The sequence below is a fragment of the Lactuca serriola genome, chromosome 9 (assembly GCF_051521515.1).
Source record: "Lactuca serriola cultivar US96UC23 chromosome 9, Lser_US96UC23_V15, whole genome shotgun sequence".
NCBI classification, from domain to species: domain Eukaryota; kingdom Viridiplantae; phylum Streptophyta; class Magnoliopsida; order Asterales; family Asteraceae; genus Lactuca; species Lactuca serriola.
Window position 1 is genome coordinate 196461925 of NC_136416.1, and position 26698 is coordinate 196488622.

Here is a 26698-nt window from a genome sequence, read left to right on the forward strand (position 1 = left end):
TTGGGGGCTTAGAAGAGGAAATTGGTGGAAGGAGCTTGAGAAATTGGAAGTTAGCATCAAGGGCTTGTATAGATCTGTGATGTACATCAGTTTTGGGCACATCTCTGAGGTAAGGAGCCTTATCTTAAGCTATTTCCTTTTTGGTTTATCCTTGATGGTTGTTTTGGGAGTCCCTTAGCTTGTTTTGAGACCTATCTCGGATTTGGGAGTTAGATCTGGGGTTGCTGCTCCAGATCTAGACTCATGATGGCTTAGAATGTCATAAAACTTCAGTTCTTGGGTTGTTGGTAAAGCCCCTTTGTCTAAAACCCAAACCCTAGTGTGTTTTGGGCTTATATCTCCTTGGTATCACGTAAAGTTTGCAACTTTACGTGAGGGATAGCTTGTAGAAGGGTAGATCTATGGATTGGAGCACCTGCATGGCTTGAAAAGCCTCTGAATAGATTGAGAACTGGAGATACTCGGCGAGTCAAATGAGTGTACTTGACGAGTTGTATGAATGTGTGCATGAACTCGGCGAGTCGGAAGAACAACTCGGCGAGTCTGTTGAAGATTGCCTTGGACTCGGCGAGTCTAGTCATGGAACGCTAACCTTTTCTGGTTAACTTGTGAATCGGTGAGTCGAGGGACGACTCGGTGAGTTAAGCAGGATGGGACTCGAAGATTCTTGGACTCGACGAGTCAGCGGTTTGACTCGGCGAGTAGAGTCAGTCAGGAAGTTTGACTTTGACTAAGGACTTTGGATTTGACCAAGAGTTGACCAATTGACTTCTAGGGGTATTTTGGTAATTATTGGTATTTATTGAGTTCAGTTATTTGGTGTTGACCAGTAGAGGGGTTCGTGTCGGTGGTTGGAGCAGCATGATCTTATTTCTTCAGCCGACAATTGCAGGTGAGTGTTCTCACCATACCAATGGGTCTAAGGCAACAAGGCCGACCCACCTTATGTTTTGTGATATGATAGATAACTTTATGCTAGGTGGTATACTGGTAATTATGTGATATGCTAGTTGTATTTGTGATACTTGCATGGAAGACCATGTGGGGTAGCCCATGGCACAATGGTATAAGACCCTGGGGGTAGCCATGGCATCCTTACAGGTTTATGTACGTGTTATGTGTAGATATTTATGTGATGTATGATATGCTATTTGGTGATATATGGTATTTGCAGGGAAGACCCCGGGGGAAGCCCGTGGCATTGGATGTAAGACCATGTGGGGTAGCCCATGACAGTCCTAGGTAAAGACCATGTGGGGTAGCCCATGACATTGGATGTAAGACCATGTGGGGGAGCCCATGGCGGTCCTAGGTAAAGACCATGTGGGGTAGCCCATTGCACTATTACAGATTTTATGTATGCAGGGCTTATGTGATATATGGTAGCTTTTATAGCTAACAATATATATGATATGTGTGTAGCTTTTATAGCTAACAGGATATGTGATATGTGGTTTGTGTGAATGGTATGCTCTGGGAAACTCACTAAGCTTCGTGCTTACAAGTTTGTTTATGGTTTCAGGTATCATCGTTTTGGAAAGGAAGAGCTCGGGTTGATCGCAGTGCACACACCTATGATTTCCGCAATGAATGATTTTGGGATAAACTCTGTGATGTGTGTAAAACCAACTAGTTTTAATCCTACTAACTTAGACACAAAATAAACACACGAAAGGCAGTGTACCTATCGATTAGTAATATAGTTCAAGCAAGTAGGGTATCGAACACAGGGAACGGTAAACAATTAAAATAAATGCTAATATTATCTAAATAAAACAAATAACAAAATGGAGGTTTTCTCTAGTTTTACAAGATTAGAAACCTAATTAGAATAACCAACACACAAATTAACTAACTAGCAACTGAAACAATTAATTACCAACTAAATTCAATAGTAAAGAGGACTTCTGTTTAGGCACGACTCATTTGTTCCCATGGATGATTTTAATGTATCAGATTAATTCTTCATTGGCTACCGATTAAGATAATTAGGTTCACGTTCGCTATTCCTAATTCTTAGAAAACAAATTAACTCAAGCAATGGCCAGTTGTCTAAATTAACGGGTTTCCTAGATTATTGATTCGGGTTAAGTAAGACTTGTAATGGTTAATTAAATTGACCCTTCAATTAACCTATTGCTAATGTTCATCAAACAATCTCACACATTAACTTACCTATCTTCTAGTTAATTCTAGTTTCACATTCGTTATTCCTAGACATACAACTATGTGGTCACAATAAATCATATGAAATTAATAACTAAGAGATGTTCATACAACTTAATTACTAATTTATTAACAAAAGAATAGTTATTGTCAACACATAAGGTTCTTTAACAAGCTTAACAAAACATAATTACCAATTAAAAATAATCCTACTCAAATAATCAATCCATGTTCACAAAATTGTCTACCCTAACAGAAGAATAAGTTTTTAGCTCATGATTGCAGTAAACATAAACTCAAAAACAAAATCAAAGTATATAAACATGATTCAAATCAAAAAGTTACTAAGAATAAACCAAAATTGTCTTGATTCTCTTCACAATTGAATGTAGGGTTGATTCTTTAGTTCCTCACGACCTAGCAGCACTTCCAATCGTTTCTCAGCCTCCTAGGGTTTCTCTCCATGCTAGGGTATCGATCTGAAAGTCCCTTTATATAGATTTTCACAAAACAGAGGCTACTCGGCGAGTCCAGTGACCTACTCGGCGAGTCCGTCACTTAAAACCCGTGCACGGCAAGTCAGCGCGTCCAGAATCGCGAAACTTCTGACCAACTCGGCGAGTAATCGACCCTACTCGCCGAGTACGTTTCGAATCAGCATTTTCTCAAAACACGAAAGTCGTCCGAAATTGTGTCTACTTTTCAGAACATTTTGAATCTCGTCAATCGGAGTTACGGTTTATGAGATATGACCAAAACACTGACGAGGGGTCAAGCTGTCCAGCAACATCCTTCTTTCTTCAAAATCCAAGATTCAAGCTTCCAATCGCTAGTTCCGCTTCCTTTTCTATCCGAGCATGTAATTGTTGCTGAAAAATGAAATTATAAACTAATTAAGCACCTTTTGTTCATTAAATGAGACAACAACAACATAAAGTATTAAGATAATGCATGAATTTTATAACTAAATATGCTCATATCAAAATACCCCACACTTGGCTTTTGCTTGCCCCCAAGCAAAACTGAATTTTACTACACTAATATTACATAAGACAATCCCAATCGAACCCATCCATTATGCCAAGACCGCAACGCATGCATTTGTGTCTAAAATTTTCCTAATAACCCCCATACTCCAAATACTCACAATCCTCATAAACATTCGCCCACTTTTTCCGAACAATGCTCATTTTATGCATCCCTCCGAATCCATCCTCAGAAAACCTCTTAACCTCAAGGTATTTTTGGTTGAGCAACCCAAGCATACATAATCTAGACAATTACAATTTATGATACCACTATGGAGCTCTTTTGAATTCTTCACTTCTTTGACGTTTGATCTTTAATTTCTTTGACTTCACCACCTTGTTGTTTGATTTTTGGTATCTTCAACTTTTTTTTTTCCAGAACTTTGATCTTTGAACTTCATACTTAACTTTGATGCTCCAAAAATTCTTCAAATTTTTCTTGTAATTCTCTCACTTTTTTTTAACATGTAACTCACTTTTTTCACTCAAAACCCTACATGCTTAAGCAGGGGCGCTCAACTTCAACCCTTATTGGCTAACGATAATAATTTTCCTGGATACATTTCAGGTTTAGGCTGCTAAACATATTGCATCCTTCAAACTAAGCGAGGTCATGTTTTTGTCTCATGATTTCACTAGAATAAGGAAGCCACAAATGCACTAGAACGTATATAGGCTCAACTAAACATTTGGGTCTTCATAAAATCATCAAACATAATACTAGCATGAACCCTAATTGCTTTACCAAAATTTTCTAAATTAATCATAGCAATTTTAATGCAAAAATTTCAAATTCATCTAAAATTTCAAGATTTTCGAATTTTAACTAAAATTTTAACTAATATAACCAACCCCCTACCCCACACTTAATTTATGCAATGTCCCCATTGCATGTTATGCATGATAAAGAACAATAAAATAAAGAGGGAATTGGAACAAACTCCCCTGGGATAGTAGTTGCGAGGTTGAACTTCTTCATTTAAAGCTCCATCTTCAGCTGACTTTAGACATAGGAATAGCTCATCCATGCATTGGGTGTCAAAGTCTCGTGTGGTATAGCCTTTATAAAAGCTCCAAATATAAGGGAAAAACTCTTGGAAATGCTCGGAAAATGATCTTCAAAGAATAGAACCAATGCCCATATCATATGTCATCAAATCTTCAGCTCAAAAGTAAGAAGAATGAGCGACTCGTCGAGTAAGTATGTAGACTCGCCGAGTTGAAGCGTAAATGGCAGAAGAATCGTGTATTTTCACATGGACTCGGCGAGTCCATAAGATGCACTCAGCGAGTAGACCGCTGTGTGACAAAAATTTTATTCTACCCAAGTCCGTTTCTGATGTATGGGGGTTATATAAACGAATAATTTCCCTCATTTTTCTTCAGGGAATAAACACTCTATAACCCTTCTATCAATTGGACTCATAGCTTGACTCAAAACTTCGTTTCCTCTCTCGCCTAGACTCGATTTCTCGCTTCGTCAGCCTTGACTCTAGACCCTCACATGCATCCTTACACTCAAACTGAAAAGATCAAAAACAAAAACCAAGTAATAAAAAAATTAAAATAAAAAAAAATCCTAAATTATCCTTAAACACTAGAAGTTTATAAAGAAAAAGAAAAGCAAACTCTAATGACGGGTTGCCTCCCGCAAGCGCTTCTTTTTGTGCGAGTCTTTAGCTGGACTCCCAACTTAATAAACTTCCAATAAAATCAATGCCCATCCATCCATTGCATTAAATATTTTCTTTGGACCAATTTGTAAAATTCGACTCTTTGCTTCAAAAATTGGCCAAACGAGCTTGAATTCATAAAACCCAAGAATATTGACAAGGGTTGGGACCGGTCGGGTACTAATCAGAAATGGATCGCGCTTCAGAACTTTCTCCAAAGTTGGAATCGTCACCCCATGCTTCGAAACACAAACCGGAAGAACATGGGACCATGTCGTGGTAATGGTCAAACCACAACTTGGTTCCTGCAATTCAGCTTGTTCTTGTTCTTCGTCTGACCTCTCTGCTAGCAACCTTTGCAGCTCCTCCAAGTCTCTTTCTGGATTAAATTCATCATCTTGTAAATCTAGCTCTTGTGACTCAGATTGTTCTTGATCGTTAGACAAGAAGTTATCTAACCTTCTTCCAAATTTCTTCAAATCATCATCAGAGTCATAATCCTCATCTTCCTGCACTACTTCCTCAAGAAAAGCATCAAAAGCATCGAGATTTGGAAAATACATAATAAATAAAAATAAAGATAAAAATGAAACTAAATAAAAAAATAATCAATAAAATAAAACCGATAACAATTAGCAAATAAAATTAACTATTTGAACCGTTCCCCGGCAACGGCGCCAAAAACTTGATGTGTGTAAAACCAACTAGTTTTAATCCTACTAACTTAGACACAAAATAAACACACGAAAGGCAGTGTACCTATCGATTAGTAATATAGTTCAAGCAAGTAGGGTATCGAACACAGGGAACGGTAAACAATTAAAATAAATGCTAATATTATCTAAATAAAACAAATAACAAAATGGAGGTTTTCTCTAGTTTTACAAGATTAGAAACCTAATTAGAATAACCAACACACAAATTAACTAACTAGCAACTGAAACAATTAATTACCAACTAAATTCAATAGTAAAGAGGACTTCTGTTTAGGCACGACTCATTTGTTCCCATGGATGATTTTAATGTATCAGATTAATTCTTCATTGGCTACCGATTAAGATAATTAGGTTCACGTTCGCTATTCCTAATTCTTAGAAAACAAATTAACTCAAGCAATGGCCAGTTGTCTAAATTAACGGGTTTCCTAGATTATTGATTCGGGTTAAGTAAGACTTGTAATGGTTAATTAAATTGACCCTTCAATTAACCTATTGCTAATGTTCATCAAACAATCTCACACATTAACTTACCTATCTTCTAGTTAATTCTAGTTTCACATTCGTTATTCCTAGACATACAACTATGTGGTCACAATAAATCATATGAAATTAATAACTAAGAGATGTTCATACAACTTAATTACTAATTTATTAACAAAAGAATAGTTATTGTCAACACATAAGGTTCTTTAACAAGCTTAACAAAACATAATTACCAATTAAAAATAATCCTACTCAAATAATCAATCCATGTTCACAAAATTGTCTACCCTAACAGAAGAATAAGTTTTTAGCTCATGATTGCAGTAAACATAAACTCAAAAACAAAATCAAAGTATATAAACATGATTCAAATCAAAAAGTTACTAAGAATAAACCAAAATTGTCTTGATTCTCTTCACAATTGAATGTAGGGTTGATTCTTTAGTTCCTCACGACCTAGCAGCACTTCCAATCGTTTCTCAGCCTCCTAGGGTTTCTCTCCATGCTAGGGTATCGATCTGAAAGTCCCTTTATATAGATTTTCACAAAACAGAGGCTACTCGGCGAGTCCAGTGACCTACTCGGCGAGTCCGTCACTTAAAACCCGTGCACGGCAAGTCAGCGCGTCCAGAATCGCGAAACTTCTGACCAACTCGGCGAGTAATCGACCCTACTCGCCGAGTACGTTTCGAATCAGCATTTTCTCAAAACACGAAAGTCGTCCGAAATTGTGTCTACTTTTCAGAACATTTTGAATCTCGTCAATCGGAGTTACGGTTTATGAGATATGACCAAAACACTGACGAGGGGTCAAGCTGTCCAGCAACATCCTTCTTTCTTCAAAATCCAAGATTCAAGCTTCCAATCGCTAGTTCCGCTTCCTTTTCTATCCGAGCATGTAATTGTTGCTGAAAAATGAAATTATAAACTAATTAAGCACCTTTTGTTCATTAAATGAGACAACAACAACATAAAGTATTAAGATAATGCATGAATTTTATAACTAAATATGCTCATATCACTCTGATAAACGATTTGATTGACTATGATTTGATTGTTTGAATTAAATGTATCAATGTTTTAGTTATATAAAAAAATGAAATTTTTGCCCCTGATTTTTGGGACGTTACACGGACTCCCATCCTCCTGTTTCCCTCCTTGTCGATCATAGGAACTAAGATTAACCAAACCCTAAACCCTTCCCTCTATTTTCTCTTTTGCTTCGCCACTCCTGCTGCCACCTTGAACCGCCGCTCACCAGAAAAGACGCTACCACAATTACAACCTCTTTTAGTTGTCAGGAAGTAGAATGAGTGAAGGAGGAAGGCTCGACCTAGGGATTTTTTGGATCAGATTCTCCATAAAGGTATTCCATTTTCGTTTTCCCTTGTCCCACTGTGACATCCCCATTTTCACGGCCAGAAAAGACCGATTTTGTTTATGCTTTATAAAAATCAGAGTACCTCTTTTAATAAAAATGTTGCAGAATTTGTTCCCAGTAAAACATGATAAATACGTTATCAAAGCACTTCCGAAGAAAAGTATTTTTATTCATTTTTAAACATTTGAGATGTCATCGTCAATACAGAAACATAAGCATAAACAGAACTTACATTCATTATCACTAGTGATTTATATCTCCTTAATCTCTCAGTGTAATGTGACTTCATATCAACACCCATGATATAAATAAACTGAGTGGGTCAGGTTGGGAAACCTGGTGAGTACATATGGATTTCAATCCCACAATGTTATACCATATATATAGTTTTTTAAAACTCACAAAATATATAATTTCACCATATATATATATATATATATATATATATATATATATATATATATATATATATATATATATATATATATATATATATATAAAACTCTTATCCCACCCCGTCGATCCTCACAACGAGACTATCCATACTCTCGGACCTAAGATTAGCCGTTTTACCTAATCCATACTCCCGGATCAGAAATGAACGACTTTACCTAATCCATACTCTCGGACTAGGGACAAATGACTAATCCATACTCTCGGATTAATGATGAATGATTATGCCTAATCCATACTCTCGGACTAGGGACAATGAATATGTCTAATCTATGCTCCTGGATCAATGATATATACTAAGGTTTTATTCTCTGAGTATAATTCACTCGTACTCGTAAGAAAACACTACCTATATCAGCATATATAATCAGGTATGTTCTTTAACAAATATCTCATGCAACATCAAATAATTCGCACATAAACATATATTTAATACTTCAATCGATACTTGTATTAAAATCATGTTCATGAAAGAGACTATGCACTCACTTGATTAGGTGGTGACTCGGCACTCGGACAGCACTTCGTTACTCTTAAAATAATTTTTTTCTCGACAAAACCTAGTATCAATATCACTAGGGTTTCGTCTAACGTTAACCGCGACTAATTAATAGTCTAGCTATTATTACTATTATATAAGCATTAAGCAATACTTATATAACCCATAATAATAGCCAAGTATTTATTATAAGTTCCTAATAACGTTACTATAATTAAATAAAAGCTATATTAAAAATAGCGTAGGCGTAGCTTACTTACAATGGGTTTTTCTCAAAACCGGGCGCCGCCGGAGTAGCGTTCCCGAGCCGAAAGGCTCTTCTTCTCGGAGCCGTCGGGCACTCCGGGGCTTCCACCTCGTGCTAGGTAGGTTCCCTAGGCTTTTCGGGGGGTTTCGGGGCTAGAGAGAAGTTCTAGAGAGTGAGAGGGAAGTGAGGGGAGGTGTGATGAATGAATGGAGGCCTCACCACTTATTTATAGGGGCTGGAGGAAGGTTCACGTCGTGAATTTTTAATATTCACGTCGTGAGCCAGGCTGGCTACAGCCAGGCGTAGCCTAGTGCTGACACGTGACATCGCACACATGGCGGAAATCAGCCGATTTTCAAAAATTCATAACTTTCGCATACGAGCTCTGTTTTCGACGTTCTTTATATCCACGCGTAGGTAAAAACAAGATATACAACTTTCATTTAGAATCTGTCGGATAATTCTCGACCGATCTTAAATTTAACAGTACGAGGAGATTAGACTGTTAAATGACCGCGAAGAATTCGTAACTCCTTCATATGAAATCCGTTTTCGTCTGTATTTTTACCGTTGAGTTCCTATTATTGAGATCTTCAAATATTATTTAGGTCGCGTAAGCCAAAAACCGCTCGAACTAAAATTCGAGTTTCGGGCCGTGTACTGCTATGCAAAATCTTAGAAAATTCATAACTTCCTCATACGAAATCAGATTTGGGCGTTCTTTTTATGGATGTTCTCGGTTTAACATATTCTACAACTTTTGTTTAGATCACTAAGGCTAAAAAGTCCTCTATCTTAAATTCACTATTTACGTCTCCCGGTGCCGTGCCGGTTTTGCCGAAAAACTTCGACGGGCCATAACTTCTTCGTTATAACTCGGATTTCGGCGTTCTTTATATGTACGGAACCCTTGATACATATTCTAAAAATAAGTTAAGGTTATTTATTCTAAATAATATTTTGTCGAAAAGTCATTTTCGACCCCTATTATCTTTAAATTTACTAGCCCGGATCTACGGGCGTTATACCCACCCTCTTATTTTTAATCGAAAATGTCATCACCACCACTGTCGGCCACCATTTCCATGATGACAGTGGGTGGTGATGATTTGCAGCGTCATCCTTGGGTCCTTGGTGTTGCTGGGGTGTGGTTTAATGGAAAATGACCTATAAGGGTAGCATAGTTCTTGTGTTGTACACGTTTAATCATCATTCTTTTTTTCGTTTGTAAAATAAGCCCTTTAACTTATTGTTTTTGTCCACGTTCAATCATTATAACTTACTACTACATGTTAAGTTCTCAGTTTTGTAAAAACGTAAATTCCAAAACAAAATTTTCATTTTTCATCAACCAAATTCATTTAAAAATATTTCAAATAATTCCAATACATAGTTTTTGAAACATAATATATCCCAAGATCATAAAATCAAGTCTCTCTCACTCCAGTGTGTACGAGTCACGCCGGCGCCTTCCCACGGCCCTCGCTAGTACCTGGAACACATAACAAAACAACTGTAAGCATAAATGCTTAGTGAGTTCCCCAAAATACCGCATACAACACATACGCCACTCGAGGCTATAATACGACCCTCTGGTCGATGTGTCTCAGCAGGACCCTCCAGTCCCGTAGCTCGTTGGACCCTCCGGCCCGGTCTATAACATCATACAACATACATATATCACATAGCACATAATCTCATACATAACACATAAGACCCTCTGGTCAACACATAATACCACTATAGGTAACGTATAGTGAGAAGACTCACCTCAGGTGTCTCGGTAAGTCTCTGACTCGGTAGAAATGTGATCTAGCCTCCGCCTAATCATATAAAGTAAATACTCTCATAAATAACTATACGCAAACCTTTCTTAACACCCTCAGAAGGGTAAAAGACCATTTTACCCCTCTCTTGGCTTAAGGGCCTCACTGTTGACCAAACCCTAAAAGTCAACAAAAGTCAACGGTCAAACTTTGACCCGACTCATCAAGTGCACTAGGGCGACTCGGCGAGTCTACATGTGTCCACTGACTCTCTTAGTCCCTCTTTTGGCACGTCGAGTCCTTCCCCTTACTCGATGAGTCACACCTGGCATGAATCGCGGGGCCACCCGGACTCAACTCGCCGAGTCTCAAGAACAACTCGGCGAGTCCGCCTTGAACTCCAGTCCCCCTAACTCTACCTGAATCACCGAGTTATTTCCCTAACTCGGCAAGTCTACTCGCTGAGTGATATACGGGAAACATTCATCCTACTCGCCGAGTCTGATCTTCAGACTCGGCGAGTTCGTGCCATGCACAAACTCCATAGACCTCCTGAGGTCAGATCTGTTCCTTAAATTCATAGATCTGGCCTTCCCAAGCATGATAATCACGTAAAGTTCAGACATTGACACTCATATAACATCTAAATGGTCTAACTTGGTGATTTAGCCCCAAAAATGACATCCCAAGCTCATGGCTCCCAAAATGACTCATAAAGCTCCAAGGGTTAAGGTCTCTGGACCTCTTTGGGTCCAGATCCAAAGCATAGACTCGAGAAGGGACCAAATGATCCACTTATCCATCCTCTAAAGGGGTTAGAAAACCCTAACACTAAGATTCAACACCAAAACTGAAGAGGGTCCGAACAAATACCTTAATATGAGCTCTATGAACTTAGAAGTCATCAAAATCGCACCTCCTTCAGCCTCTTCTTGCCTTGGTCACTTCCTTCTTGCAGATCCACCAACTAAAGGATCAAGAATGGCCTCTCCTCCCTCACAAACGCTCTAGATCTCTTAGGGTTTCTCTCTGGGGTTTGGTAGCCGCAAATGACGGCCTTAAGGGCCTTTAAATAGGTCCCAAACCCAGGAAATTAGGGTTTCATTAAACAGCGTGGATTCGCCGAGTCCACTCATGAACTTGCCGAGTTCGGCTGTCAACCCGGATACGAATCCGCGACCATACTCGGCGAGTTTAAACATCAACTCGCCGAGTCTCCTCACAACTTCCAAGAATAAAAGAATAAAATACTATACCTGGGAATCTGGACGTTACAAGTTTGTACACATTTAATTCTCAATATTTTTTTTGCAAAATAAGTCTTAGTTGTTTTTGTATATATTCCGTCCTTATGATGAGTTTCTTCAGGTTTTTCTCACGTGACATCCTACATGAGACAACAATTAATGAGGTGTTCTCATATGTGGCTTATCTGAACACTGGAATCATGTATTACTTGTCTTGTTTTGGTAATAGCATTGCACTATTGATATTATTAACTATGATGGTACAATATCAACTATATTTAATACTAATACAAATTTTATTCAATAGCAATACCAACTACATTACATCAGGTGAATAAAATACATTAGCCATAATGATTTCAATTGTTGGAAATAGTCTCTACATTAATAATAGTTGGTTATACTATTAATAATAATAACAAAGTCGTTCTGGGTTACACGCAAGGACATTAAACCTCCTTTTTAGCAACTGCAAACTCATCTTCAAAATTCGGGGTCAATTTGAAAGGAATAAAAAAATCTATTTGCAGAAAAATGGTCAAAATCGACATACTAAGGAATTAGGGAAGACTTTAAACTTTTTTTTTCAGGATGTTATTTTGCCTTGGAAGTCCTAATTCGAGTTGGGAGAAAGAAATCACAAAGAATCTTATTTTATGCTATTGAGATACATGAAACTGAAGCCGAAAACATCTTAATCTTGGAAAAAACTAGGGCACCTGTAACGCCTAGTTCCTGGTATATATTTAATTAAAGAATTATTCATTTTTTTTTTTGTAGAAACTCGACGAGTTGGAGGCCCCAAACTCATCGAGTGGGAATGGAATTGGGATGCGGGATGTAAAGTCTACTCGACGAGTTGAGAGCCCCAACTCGACGAGTAGGACTGGCAGAATGAAACCCTAATTTTCAGTGTTTTGCACCCTAAACACCTTAACCTCTAAAGGTTGGCCTCATTTACAGCCTCCAGGTCCCAAACCCTAAATCTCGAAACCCCAATACCTTGTGTGAGTTTGTGAGTCATTTTTGAGAGAAAACTTGTGCATTTGAAGCTTATGGAAGAAGAAGAAGCTTGAGGACCCAAGAGGAAGTGATTAGATCCAAAAGCTTCACTCCATTTGCAGCATTTTCTAGCTAGAAAGTCTCAAACTTTTTCAATGATTACTTAGATCTCTTCATCTTCACTTTTAATGAGTTTTTGGTCCAATTATCTTGATGCTTGGGAAATTGTCACAACTAGGAATTCTGATACGTTGTAAACACTTAACAAAGAATGACATTGTAGCTAAAACTTGAAAACATGTATGGTGTTTGTTCAATGACAACACAATTCCATCAAATACCCTTTACAAACATTCAAATAGTCAACAAAAGTTGGAAACCCTAAAAATCCCGGTTTAAGTCCATCTGGACTAGGATTTCCTTATTGGGCCTAATGGGCCAATATGCTTCCATTTTTGACTATTTTGGGCTTAGAACTCTTAAATAGGCTCTAATTGGACCCACTTTCATTTATTTTAACATTTTGGGCCATAATGGGCCTAGAATGAAATAAAATACCCTTATTGGGCCATAACAAATCTAATTAGCCCTAAAGGACCATAAAACTCATTCTTTTATACAAATTGCGCCATAAAACCTCTTAAGGGCCCATTGGGCCGAAAACCATTAACTTGGGCTTCACATTATGAGACTTAAGCAAAAAGGCCCAAATCCTCTTCTCTCTTCTCTTTTTCTCGGCCCAAGAAGAAAAAAATAGAAATTAATGAAATAAGGAGGGTTATCCACCTCCTTATTACATTATAGACTTCCATGCACCATCACAAATCTCCATGCAATCCATCCTTTCACCTCTCTCTCTTTTTTCCTCCCTCTCTTCTTATGAACGGCTGAGAGCCAAACCACACACACAACATCAAAACTCTTCCAAACTCTCTCTAAAATTCTCCTCCTTCCCACTTCAAAAATCTTAAAATTTTGCTAGTACATCAAGAGGATTTCATGAGAACATCATCATTTCTTGGTAAGTTATACACATCCAAGGATTTTATAACTCTTTTCTCATGATTAGATCCTTTCTCTCAAACATTTGTGGTAATCATACTCTTGGTATCACCTCAAACTCGAGATCATCATCAAGGTGTTGCTAGGGCCGAAAAATCACCTCACTTTCTTCCATTTCTTCTTCAAAACCATGATCAACAAGAAAAGGTGAGTTCATACCCCTCTCTTTTTAGTTTTCACAAGTTTTATGGGGGGTAATACAAGTAAAATGTGTAGATCTATGTGTATGTGTATGTTATGTGTGATTTCATGTGTTTATGTAGTAAATATGTTACAAAAATGAAAGAAATCTCGAGATCTATCACTCAAGGAGGAAGATAAACATGATCTAAGATATATTACAATAAAAAAGTCAAGAAAAATTACCCTCTAAGGTGATAATAAACATATTGCAACATAAAACTCATTTTTGGGCTATATTTGTCAAATAAACAAAAGTTGGGTTGAAAGTTGTCATTCATGGTTTTCTTAAAGACCAAAAGAGCTAAAATAGTAAAAATAAATTTTTTTATGAATATTATACTCTTTAAAGGACTAGAAATGTAATTTAGAGCTTAATGGGCCAATTTTTGGGCTTTTCGGTCCATAGGCCCAAAAATTGTGCAAATATGGTTTTCAAGGGATTGAAATGGTAAATTTCTCAAAACAGGGGGTAAAAAGGGTAAACCAAACTGTTATAGGGATTCAAAATGATTTTTTTTCTTCCAAAAAGGATAAAAAATGTAAAGTTTTTGAAATTTGGGTCAAAATTGTAAAAGTTGCGAACAGTTTGGACTTTAACTGAAAAACTATATACTAAAGGGGCTGAAACTGACAAAGAGTAAATTTTGAGCTAAAAACATTACTTAAACAAGTCTATGGGTCAAAAATGTCAAGAAAATGGTTTAAGGGCCTAAAATGTCTTTTTTTAAATAAGGGACTAAAATTGTCGTTTTTATTAAAGAAGGGCTGAAAAGGTCAAACCAATATTTTGAGTCAATTATTTTATTATTAAGATATTTGGGTCAAAAATACCAAATTACGACTTATGAAAATAGAAAGATGAATATATATATATATATATATATATATATATATATATATATATATATATATATATATATATATATATATATTTCCAAATATCGTTATAAACAACCGACCAGCCTCGTGCCGTTACGAATTTAACAATTGTTCAATCAAACTTTCCGACAATTATACTATACCTAAAACAAGTAAATATTCAAATCTTTGGGCTTGAAAGTTTCTAATCATGCTTATTGGCCATTCGTGACCCATTAACATAACTTTTGGACCCCAACGATAATAATAAATGTTTATTGGGCCTCCTGTGACCCAATTACATGCTAAAGGGACCCTCAATGGCTTTCACGTGCTATTGGGCCTCAGTGGCCCATTATCATTGCTAGTAAGGTCCAAATAAATCAAATGTGAAATGGGCCAACGTGTCCTTCGTATACCCAACAGCCTTAAATAATACACAGAATTAGCAGGACCTTGTAATCCTCTTCTCCTCGTTTGTTAGGCTTACCTTCAATTCAAGTAAACAAATACAGGTCGTTAATCAATGGTAATCAAATTCATTTTGGATTCAGTGAGTAATAATGGGCGGCACCTTTATGGGTCGTTTGTAGTCTGTAGTTATAACCAAAGTGTCCTGGAGGGAGAGCGAGAGTTTGTGTATAGATCTATACGGGGGTGACTCCCCCACACCTCAGCTGTTCGCTACAGTTAGACTCGGCCAGTCTAGGGTGACAAAATCTTAAGATCAATTCTGACGTTCATTAGAAGGCCAAGACAGACGAACTAGTCATTATCATGCATGGTTATAACGACTCACATAAATAAATCCAATACTATCCGAGTAATCAAGGGTAATCATAATCATTCGTTGTGATGGCATAACAATTCGAAACAATTATATTATATTATATTATCGGAAAACATCGGGTTTTTCGAGGAGATCAACACCATTCACTTGTACTTTTTCAATAACTATAATGCAAAACTTTTCATTTACACACGCTTTGAAATCACTCACGCATAAAACTATAGATCTTCACACTTTGGTATAAATAATTTTCTTTTCAGAAAATATTGGATTTTCAGGGTTTTATAAACTATACAAAACATTTTCAAAACAACCCTGCTTATGAACTCACCAACATTCCATATGTTGACGTGTTTTTTTTTCAAAATAAGTTGTATTCTCAGGTAACAGGTAAGCTGAGGAGTAATACCAAGTATGTTAGCGTGACATCCCCAAAATTTCAGCCAGAAAAGACCGATTTTCATTTATGCTTTTAAAATAATTTCAGAGTAAATCCTTTTGATTTGAAAGAGTTGTGGAATTTGTTCCCAAAAACAAAACGTGATAAAACAATGTTTACCAAAGCATTTCATAAAAGAAATGTATTTTCGTTTTATAATCAAAACTTGGGATGTCATGTTCCGATACAGACCATAAAGCATAAACGATAACATTACAAGTCGTTCAACAAATATATACATATACAGACTTGTAGACAAAACAACTTGATGGTTCATCCATCTTATGCCCTTGCGCCACTTCCTGTAATACAAATAAAACTGAGTGGACCAGGCTTGGGAGCCTGGTGAGCATATAGGGTTTTCAACCCACAATAAATAATTATATTTAATTCCACCAACCAACAATAACCCAATTATCCATTCCCGTTATTCTCACTTTACATCCCTAAGACAACTAACATAAGGGACCTAGTCTAAGAATATTTCATCGGAGCGACAACACATGCTTCGGGGGTTCCTCAACAATATAAGTCAAATAAGGCAACCATGAGGGAAATGGAGTACAAAGAATGAACACCCAAGTTCATTAACACCTACAGGTGGCGAGCCTGCTAGCGTTCCACAGGACTGCCTAGAAAAGTCCGTGGTCGTCATCTAAACTCCGCTAGATGACTGAATCAAAACAACAACGAGGCCTCTCATCTGTTTATTACACACCAACTATCTACCCATGTTCTACCCAACATATTAGTAGATAAAAATATACATTTTTATACATAGTTTAAAAACCGGTATAACATGCTTTAATCAATACATATTCCACATAACAGATGAGGCACACACACACAACACGTATTTCATAGAAAACAAATCAGATCCATGAGATAGAAGAGAGTGAATATACATTCACACATATAACACAAAATATACACATAACATGTATTTCGTATAAAATACTTCGTAATTATGCGTTAGAAGAAATTAACCACACACTCACTTGATCAGAAGATGATCGGATAGCACTACGACTTACAGTAGTAGTAATCCTCAGCATATCTGGAAGATCTTCACAAAAATCGAACTTCTCGCGGGCAGAGCTTCGGCTTGGAAACTCTTTTCTTCTCGGGATCTTCGGGTTTCGGAACTTGCTTCGGGTCTCGAGGTTGATACCGGGGCTTCGGGGGGTTAAAATAGGGCTTAGAGGGTGTATCGAGAGTGGGAGAGAAGGGATGGAGCAACCATAGTCGGCTGGCCCTTCAAATCTATTTATAGGGCAAATTTGGCCCTTGCCATGTCGTGGGATCCTTTTTCCATGTCGTGGGCTTGGTCGTCATTGCAAGTTGCATCTGGGGGACTCCCGGAGGTATCAGGAGACTTGCCACGTCGTGGCACTGCTTGCCACGTCGTGGTCTCTGACAGTTTTGGGGTTTCGCGCCCCGAACTTTAGAAATTCATAACTTTCGCATACGAACTCCGTTTTCGACGTTCTTTATATCGACGTGAAGGTGAGATTATGCTCTACAACTATCGTTTAGACTACATTGGCTAATTTTGACTTTATTTTTAATATATTATAATTATATTACTTATATATTATTTTTAGTAGGCCGGGATAGGAAAACTCCGTTCGAAATTCATAACTCCTTCATCTGAACTCCGTTTTCGTCCGTCTTTCCGTCGTTGCACTACTATCGATGAGATCTTCAATTCTAATTTAGATCACTAAGGATAGATATCTATCTACCTTAAATTCACTATTTACGTCGCGTTGGGACGCGTTGGGTCGTGCCGGTTATGTCGTGAAACTTCAACATGTCATAACTTCTTCGTTATAACTCGGATTTCGGCATTCTTTATATATTTGGAAACCTCGTTTCAACCACTAGAACATTATCCATAGATATCGGCTTTATCTAACATTTCATTGTGACGCTTATTTTTATTCTTAATTAAATTAAGTCACACAATTAAGCACATAACACATAATACTTAAATATTTCATCATTAATACTTCAAAAAGAGTTACAAGGGTTAACCTAGACTATTACATAGATGATAATGCCTAGCCTGGAAACGCGGGCGTTACAGTTAGGGTGTTATGCTTTTGAAAACTTTCAAACAAATTATGCTATGGATATGTAATGTTTAAACAATGTACTTGATGTGAACAATGTTAGTTGTAATGTATTAATTTATGGTGAAGTTTATGTTATGTTTCATGTATATTCATTGTGATGATATTCAATTTGAGTCACGTGAGTCCTCAGACGTTTCCGCTGTCTGGTTCGGGGGTGTGACATAAATGGACGTCTCAAGTGAGTATATGTCCAAATCTAGATCCTTGAAGGGCTTTCATGGCATTAAGGTGCAAACTTTATGGCCATTAAAGCCCCATGCAAGCTTTAGGGTGCCATTTTGGCCTTTTTAAGCTCCAAAGGGCCATGCATGGAAAATTTTCCCTTAAAATGACATTTCCAGGGTGTATTTGAAGTATGGAGATAAGATCTAAAAGATAGGGGCATAATCTATTAAGATAGTTTAACAGACTGGAGAACTCGACGGGTTCATAAAGGAAGTCGACGAGTTGGGTCGAAATGCCCCGACACTCGACGAGTTCAGGACGGAATCGATGAGTGGAGTTGGAAAGTCCCGATTCTGATGATAGGAGAAACTCGACAAGTTGGATCGCGATTTCACGGTCTCTGATTTATGGAACTCGGCGATTTGAGTCAGCCCAGAATGCTGACATTGACCAGGGGTAAAATGGTCATTTTACCCTAAGAAGGATTTTTGGATTTTGACTAAGTTTTATTGTGATAATGATAGCCGGGGAGTCGTCGGAGCAGCCGTTAGAGATTCCTTACCGCGAGATTCCACAGTCAACTTTGTGAGGTGAGTTTCCTTCTGTAGGAATGGGTCAAAGGCACCAATGTTGGCCCGTTTATGTATGTTAGTATATGCCAGGCAGGGTTCGATGTAGGTTTATATGTTTCCAGAGTTTGGTCTGATGCCAGGGAAAGCCCGAGGAATGTTTGTGTGCTTGATGTCTTCGTGATTCTTGCATGTGCTTGTTTTATATGTTTCGGACTTCGATCGAATGCTGGGGTAATCCTGAGGAATGTTTATATGTTCATGATTATATGATTATGTTTATATGCATTTGTTGATATGTTTATATGTATATCGGATCTCGATTCGATGTCGGGCGGGGCCCGATGCCAGATTTCGGTCTGATGCTGGGCGGAGCCCGATGTAGGACTAGTTTGATGCCGGGCGGGGCCCAATGTAGCGGGAAAGGCCCAATGTGTGTTATTATGTGATTATATGATTATGTGTATTGTATGTGGTAGTTTGGGGAGACTCACTAAGCTTCGTGCTTAAAGTTTTTAGTTTTGGTTTCAGGTACTTCCGGTGGCAAGGGGAAGAGCTCCGGATGACTGCAGTGTACACACCATTTGTTATAGCCTGGGATGTTTTTACTCTGATATTTTGGTATGAGTTTTTGATGAGATACTTGATTTGGTACTTTGATTTATGTTTTGGATGGAATGATTCTGAAAGTTATGGTTATTTTAATAATTTAAAATGAAAATTTGGACCGTATTTTTGGGATATTACAAATTGGTATCAGAGCCTTGGTTTAAGGGATTCGGGCATGCTCTCGGGTATGTATGGACTCAAACTGTGGACTTGGTATAAAATTTTCAAAACAAAACCATTTTTTATAAAAGGATTTTGAAAAGAGAAAAAGGGTGTGGTGCATGCAATCAGCCGAGATCAAGTAAGTACTCCCAAATTACCCATACAAGTTTGTTATGTTATGATTATGATAACTGCATGCTAGATTAGGGCTAAGGATCTAGGAATGAAGCCTTGTATGCTTGTTATATGTGTATGAGAACTGCATGCTAGTTTATGGCTAAGGATCTAGGAAGGATGCCTTATATGCCTGTTGTATGAGCTTGTTGAACTGTATGCTTGTACTGATTAGTAAGTAATATGATGGCCTGAGTAGGATATGATTAATTATGATTACTCAATGTTCGAATATCGCTTGCTTTGTGCTTTTAGGAGTTCTAGTTATCTTCAATGAACTAGTAAACGAATACGTTAAGTTACATATTACGAGGACTAAATAAATTCAGAAGGTTAGGTCTAGCCCTATTTCACATATCTTGTCTGATTCCAACCGTTTTAGGGTAGGACCTCTCATTCGAAGAATTATTGGGTCTTAGTAATATGTAATGGTATCCGCGAGCTAGTTAGGGGAGATAGCAGGGACTTTTTATGCAACTGATGTTGGAGGGTGGGTCGGAGATTACCCTAGGGCAAGCCTAGGACGAGTTTAGTGCAGAAAGCAGTAGTAGTAGAAGGGACTTGGTGGAGTCAAGGCAGTTCTTGAGGAAAGTACAGATAGATGTGGAAGGTAGTATGGGCCCATACTACTGAAAGCAGAGGATCCATACTCAAATCAAGGAAGGCTGAGATGAACCCAGGAAACTTGTAGTATGTGAGATCCCTTGAGTTATGATAAGTATACTGATGTTTTTTATGGTGTATTTTAAGTATGGTGACGCTACGCACTAGACCAGTTGGCAGTTCGGGTGTCGGTGAGGGATCAAGCTCGGGCTCTGGAGCTGGGTAGCTCGACGAGCAGAGGAGAGAGTTCATTTCATCTGAGGTCACGCGCAGTATTTTAGACTAGACTCCTATGATCTTCGATGCGGTCTAGGAGGGCATCTTAGAGATACTTTATGAGAGATTGGGTGCATTCCGCACCGAGATGGCGGCCTTGCTAGGGGCGCGCACGATGACTTTCAGGGAGTTCCGAGCGTGTGGAGCTCCAAACTATCATAGGGCTCTGGACCCCATTGCTATCAGCAGGTGGTTGGCTGATGTCGCCAACGCCTTCCGTACGAGCCGATGTCCCGAGGGGGACAAGGTCCGACTTGCTTCCTGTCTTCTTAAGGACATAACACCTACTGGTGGGAGGAGGTAGGACATGCCATTGGAGATGATGCAACTTTAAATGTGATGACCTAGAGCGACTTCTTGGCCAGGTTCAGGGTCGAGTTTGCACCTGTGATTGAGGTGCAACTAGGGGTGAGCGCGGTGTGGTTCGATGAGGTTATTAGCCAAAACCTCACCACTAACCGCAAATGCGGTTAATCCATTTTCAAAACCGCATGGTGCGGTTATTTTTGCGGTGCGGTTAGGCGGTTATTTTTGTGGTGCAGTTTTGTTTTTTCTGTGTTGCGGTTATTAACCACATGGATTTGGTGCGATTATTTTGTGTGGTTTTTAACCACAATTTAGAGCTCAAATAGTTTTAAGAGTTCAAACATATTACTTGTAATAATGAAAAAAACCATAATGTATAAGACAATTAAGTATTTAACTTAAACCACAAACAACTAATATCTTAAAAACGTCAAATCAATAGTAATTAACGATAAATATCTTAAAATTGTCTAATTTCATCATTTTTTATAAAGTTAAACATAAGAAAAAACTAACACTTTTTGTCTTCTAGTATTTTATCCGTCTTTCATTCATGAAACTTGTCTTATTTTTAATATTTAATAAATTAATAATTGATAAAAAAAATTGTATATAATATATGCGGTGAGTTTTTTTTTGCGGTTTTTTTGAAACTAATAACCGCACCGCACCGCAAATTTGCGGTTTTTGAAAAACAGAAAACCTCACCATCGGTTTTTATTGCGGTTTATACGGTTTTTGCGGTTAATTTTAGTTGCGGTGTGGTTTTTGCTCACCCCTAGGTGCAACAACTTGCTAGGGAGTTCAAGGATCTCCAGAAGTTGACTAAGACGGTGACCGAGATCACCGCTATGTTCAGGGAAAGGGTCATTCTCGTTCCGCAGTACGTGGCAGACGAGGAGATGAAAAAGTCCCGATATCATGAGATGTTGTGGGTGATATGCGCCTGTTTGTGAGCCGATCCAACTGCAAGACGTTGGAGGATATGTTTGCGAGGGAGAGAGAGAGAGAGAGAGAGAGAGAGAGAGAGAGAGAGAGAGAGAGAGAAAGAGAGAGAGAGAGAGAGTTGGATTTGGAGATAGAGAAGAAGAGGAAACCAGAGGGAGTACAGTCAAGGAGTGTGGGCAAAAAGCCAAAGGTATCAGATCACCGATCGAGGAGCCAGCAGGGTCGCAACCGCTGTGGCAAGTGCGGTAAGCTGCACGAGGGGACGTGTAGGGCGGGTAGTTTGGGCTGCTTCAAGTGCGGTCAAACTGGTCATGTTAGCAGGGATTATACTGCTACCACCATGACGACGACAATATCAGATCTGGTTTTCTTCCACTTCAATCATAGGGGACGAGTGACATCGGATGTGTATAGATTACCGGAGTTGAATAAGGTAACAGTGAAGAACCGTTACCCCCTTCCGAGGATTGATGATTTATTTGACCAACTTCAGGGTGCATCTTGGTTCTCCAAGATTGATCTGCGATCGGGTTATCACCAGATGCGAGTGAGGGACGTCGACGTGCAGAAGACAACCTTTCGGACTCGCTATGGTCACTATGAGTTCGTGGTGATGCCGTTTGGGCTCACCAATGCTCCTACTGCGTTAATGGAACTCATGAACCGCATGTGCAGACCGATGCTGGACCGGACTGTGATCGTCTTCATTGATGACATCCTGGTTTATTCCAAGAGTCAAGAGCAGCATGAGGAGCACTTGAGAGAGGTGTTGGAGACACTGAGGAGGGAGAGACTTTTCGATGACTGCAGTGCACACACCATTTGTTATAGCCCGAGATGTTTTTACTATGATATTTTGATATGGGTTTTTGATGAGATACTTGATTTGATACTTTGATTTATGTTTTGGATGGAATGATTCTGAAAGTTATGGTTATTTTAATAATTTAAAATGAAAACTTTGGACCGTATTTTTGGGATGTTACAACACCACCATTATTTAACTAATTCGTGAATTAAGTGATTGATATAAGTGAGGGAATATGTAACATCCCGATGGTGAGATACTTATAAACTTGACCCTATAATTGAATTATATTTCATTTTGGTCCCTAAGTGTATGAAAGAGTGCAAAAGGGCCCATAGTGGCATTTTGATAAAATTCGGTCTGGAGGAGTACGTTGTGTGTACGTGTGTATGCTTAGCGTACTAAGGTGTGCCTTAGTATGCAGAGCAGACGTGGTAAAGCATGAAAACCCTAATTTTAGGGTTTTGGCTCATATTTAAGCATCCTTAAGGCCTCACATTTCATCCTTATCTAGCCTCATTCTTTGATATCGACCCTCAAGCAACCCTAGAGCAAGAGAGAGAAAATTTTGAGCCTTTAAGAGAGTTTTGGAGTGGTTTGAAGAAAGAAGAAGGTGGTGAGAAGATCTTGGAGTTTAGTGCATTTTGGATATGGAATTTCTAGCTTGTTTGCAACCTCTGGAAGGTATAAAGCTTGCATCTTTACCACTCTATCTTGTAGATCTAGGTGTTTACTCTTTTAAGTCACTTTTTGGTCCCAAAATGATGATTCGTGAACATAGCATGTTCTTGACCAATTAAGATGTCCTTTCAGACCTTTGGAAGGGTCTTGAGTCATAAAAATGGGTTTCAAATGGTTGGTTTTGCTCCATGCATCACTTAGAAGGTCTTATTGGATTAATAAGTTGAGTTAAGCACTTAATGGACATGCAAAGTCATAAATTTAGAAACTTTATGAATCTTGAGGGTATTTTGGACATGGATCTGAAAGATTGACGTGAGAGCTTAAGCCATTAAGAACTTATTGAGATTTTGGGGCTTCTTGGAGTACGCCCTGTGTACGAGGTCAACCACCCCGATGTTGGTCAACATGTGTGTACGCCTAGAGTACATTTGGAGTACGCCCCGCGTACGCACTCTGTGGTGACTCGGCTGGGTTGACTCAATTGATGTGACCAGTTTAACTTTGACTTTGACCAAGTTTGACCTTAGGGCATTTTGGGTATTTTGGGATTTTGATTATGATTGGTCAATCGGTTGGATAGGTGACAGTTAGAGCTGATCTTCGGAGTCGAGACCTCATCAACTTTTGTCTAGTCTATGAGGTGAGTTTTCCTCACTATACTTTCGGGTCGAAGGCACCAACGCTGTCCCATTGGATTAGATATCATGTTATGTGATAGTATGTTATTGTGCTCTAGTGATCTTTTAGATCAGTATCCTGGTATATAGGATGATGTTATGCTTAGTGATCTGTAGATATTCCCGCCTTTCTATTAACTAGTTATATATATGTTTATCTGTTATGTATGTGTCGACATGTTGTGTGTGGTTGGGTTGAGGCGGATCAGTGTAGACTGAAGGCTAAGAGACCCAGGGTGGCCTGGATAGACTGAAGGCCTGAGAGGCGTACCAGTCAGGCCGAAGGCCTAGAGAACGGTCCATATAGGCTGAGGGCCCGGTGAGGTGTTCCAGTCATGCCAAAGATTCGTTGATCGTTCCAGATAGTTTGTAGACTGGTGTGGCATTCCAGTTAGGTTGAAGGCTCTGTATGCATGTTGTTTGCTATTATGTTTATGTGGTGGTACTTTGGGGGAACTCACTAAGCATTGGCTTATAGTTTTGGGTTATGTTTTTAGGTACTTTAGATGACCGCGGGAAAGTGAAGGCGTGACCATACACATCCTTTTGTTTATGACTTATGATTTTGGGAGACTCTGATGTTTGGAAATGTTTTCAAAACTATGATTTGTAAATAGTTTATGAATTTGGGTTGATTTTAAAAGTTTAAATTTCTTGTGATTTTTATGGATGTTACAAGTTTGTATTAGAGCCTTGGTTTGAGTGAATTGGAGGAACACTTGTGTGAATCTAGTCTCAAACTAAGGAAATAGTTTTTAAAAATGATTTTCAAATTGTTTCCAAAATAATCAAAGAGGATGCGATGTGTACGATCAACCGGAGCCAGTAAGTAGACCACAAATTACCACACTTTTATATGATATTGTGATATGTTAGACCAACATGCTAGTGATAGGCTAGCGATCTTTAGGAATTGCATGATAAAATTGCTTGATTATATGATGCCTGATAGCCTAGGGTTCTTCCATATATGAAATTGACATCATTACTGCATTTGCTTAGTGTATGCATCAAAACTATACATAACTAAGATTTTATAACCTTAGAATGTTTGATTTAGCCTTATTTCTTGTTCTTGTTTGATGAAGGGCTTAGGGTAGATTCAAGTATTCGCCTGTTTATAGGATCTAGTGTTATGTATGATTAGCATACACGAGTGATGTTGGGTTGGTGGATGTTTCATGGATGAGTTGTGTGGGGTCAGCCGGCCAGTTTCGTAATGTTTAGCCTTCCTTTAGGAAGTGAGCATAGAGTGTATGCGTAATTAGTGAGTATTGTTAGGTTTGTTGTGATAATCCTCTGAGACAAATACAACTAGGTGTGGAAGGTAATATGAGCCTGTACTACTGGAAGCACATGACTCGTACACATAGCAGGGAAGTTACAACCCCTAGGGCTTTGTTGGGAGTTGGTTCCCCTGGTATGATATGCATTTTATCTGATATCTCCCTGGTTTATTTTCATTATGGTGATGATGAGACGATTTGAGGTAGGATCCGGATCAGGATCGGGAGCTGGTGGCCATGATAGGCCAACTTTGACTGAGGAGCGGGTTAGGGAGATCATGCAGGAGGAGGTTGTTTCCCTCTTCTGGGCACAATTACCAGAGATGTTTGGGTCTATTAAGACCACTATGGTGGAGTACTTTGATGAGCGTTACACTGTACTTTTTGAGGCTACTGTTGTTGTAGCCACCACAGCCATTGCTGCTGTCGGGATTGGCATTGGGAGAGCCTTCAAGTATCGGGAATTCGATAATACAAAGCCCCTGAAATTTGATGGACTTCAGGATCTGATCATATCCATGAGGTGGCTGTCTAAAATCGAGAGATATTTCTTCACTTGCTCTTGCCCAACTGATCAGAAGGTCAAGTGCGCTCTGAACCTTCTGCGGTCCGGAGCAAAGGATTGGTGGAGACTTGTTACTAGCTCGTATTCTTCTGAGTAGAGGGCTGTTGTGACTTTGGAGCAGTTCTAGGAGATGTTCCGTTCTAGATATGTTCCGCTGGTGGAGCATCATAGGTTGGCACAAGAGTACTTGGATTTGAGATAGGGGACTGAATCGGTGACGGAGATCACCAAGATGTTAACGGAGAGGGCCATGTTTTATCATGAGTTTGTTGCTTCTGAGCAAGCTCAGACGGCCCGTTACTTGAGCATGCTCAAGACGGACATTATGTAGTTTGTGTCCATGCAACGTTATGGTTCATTTTTGGAGTTGCAAGAGGCTGCCAGGCGGTGGCAGATTGAGATGGAGCTCCAAATGAAGGAGCAGAGACAGGCCCCGATGCAGTCGTAAACAACGCCGAAGCGGTTCAAGGGTGCTGATACCAGATCTGGGAGGCTGAGGGGATGCACTTGTGGGAAGTTCGGCAAGGCTCATGGTGGGGCTTGTTGATTTTCCGGTGTATGCCACAAATGTGGCAAGGAGGGGCACTATGCAAGGGATTGTTACCAGCCAGCCCCAATTTCGAGTACCAGGACTTGTTATCACTGTGATTAGGTTGGCCACATGAAGGTCAAATGTATACTAGTCGCCTCCAAGCCGGCGCAGGCGCTAAGGGAGGGCGGAGCCCTCAAGGG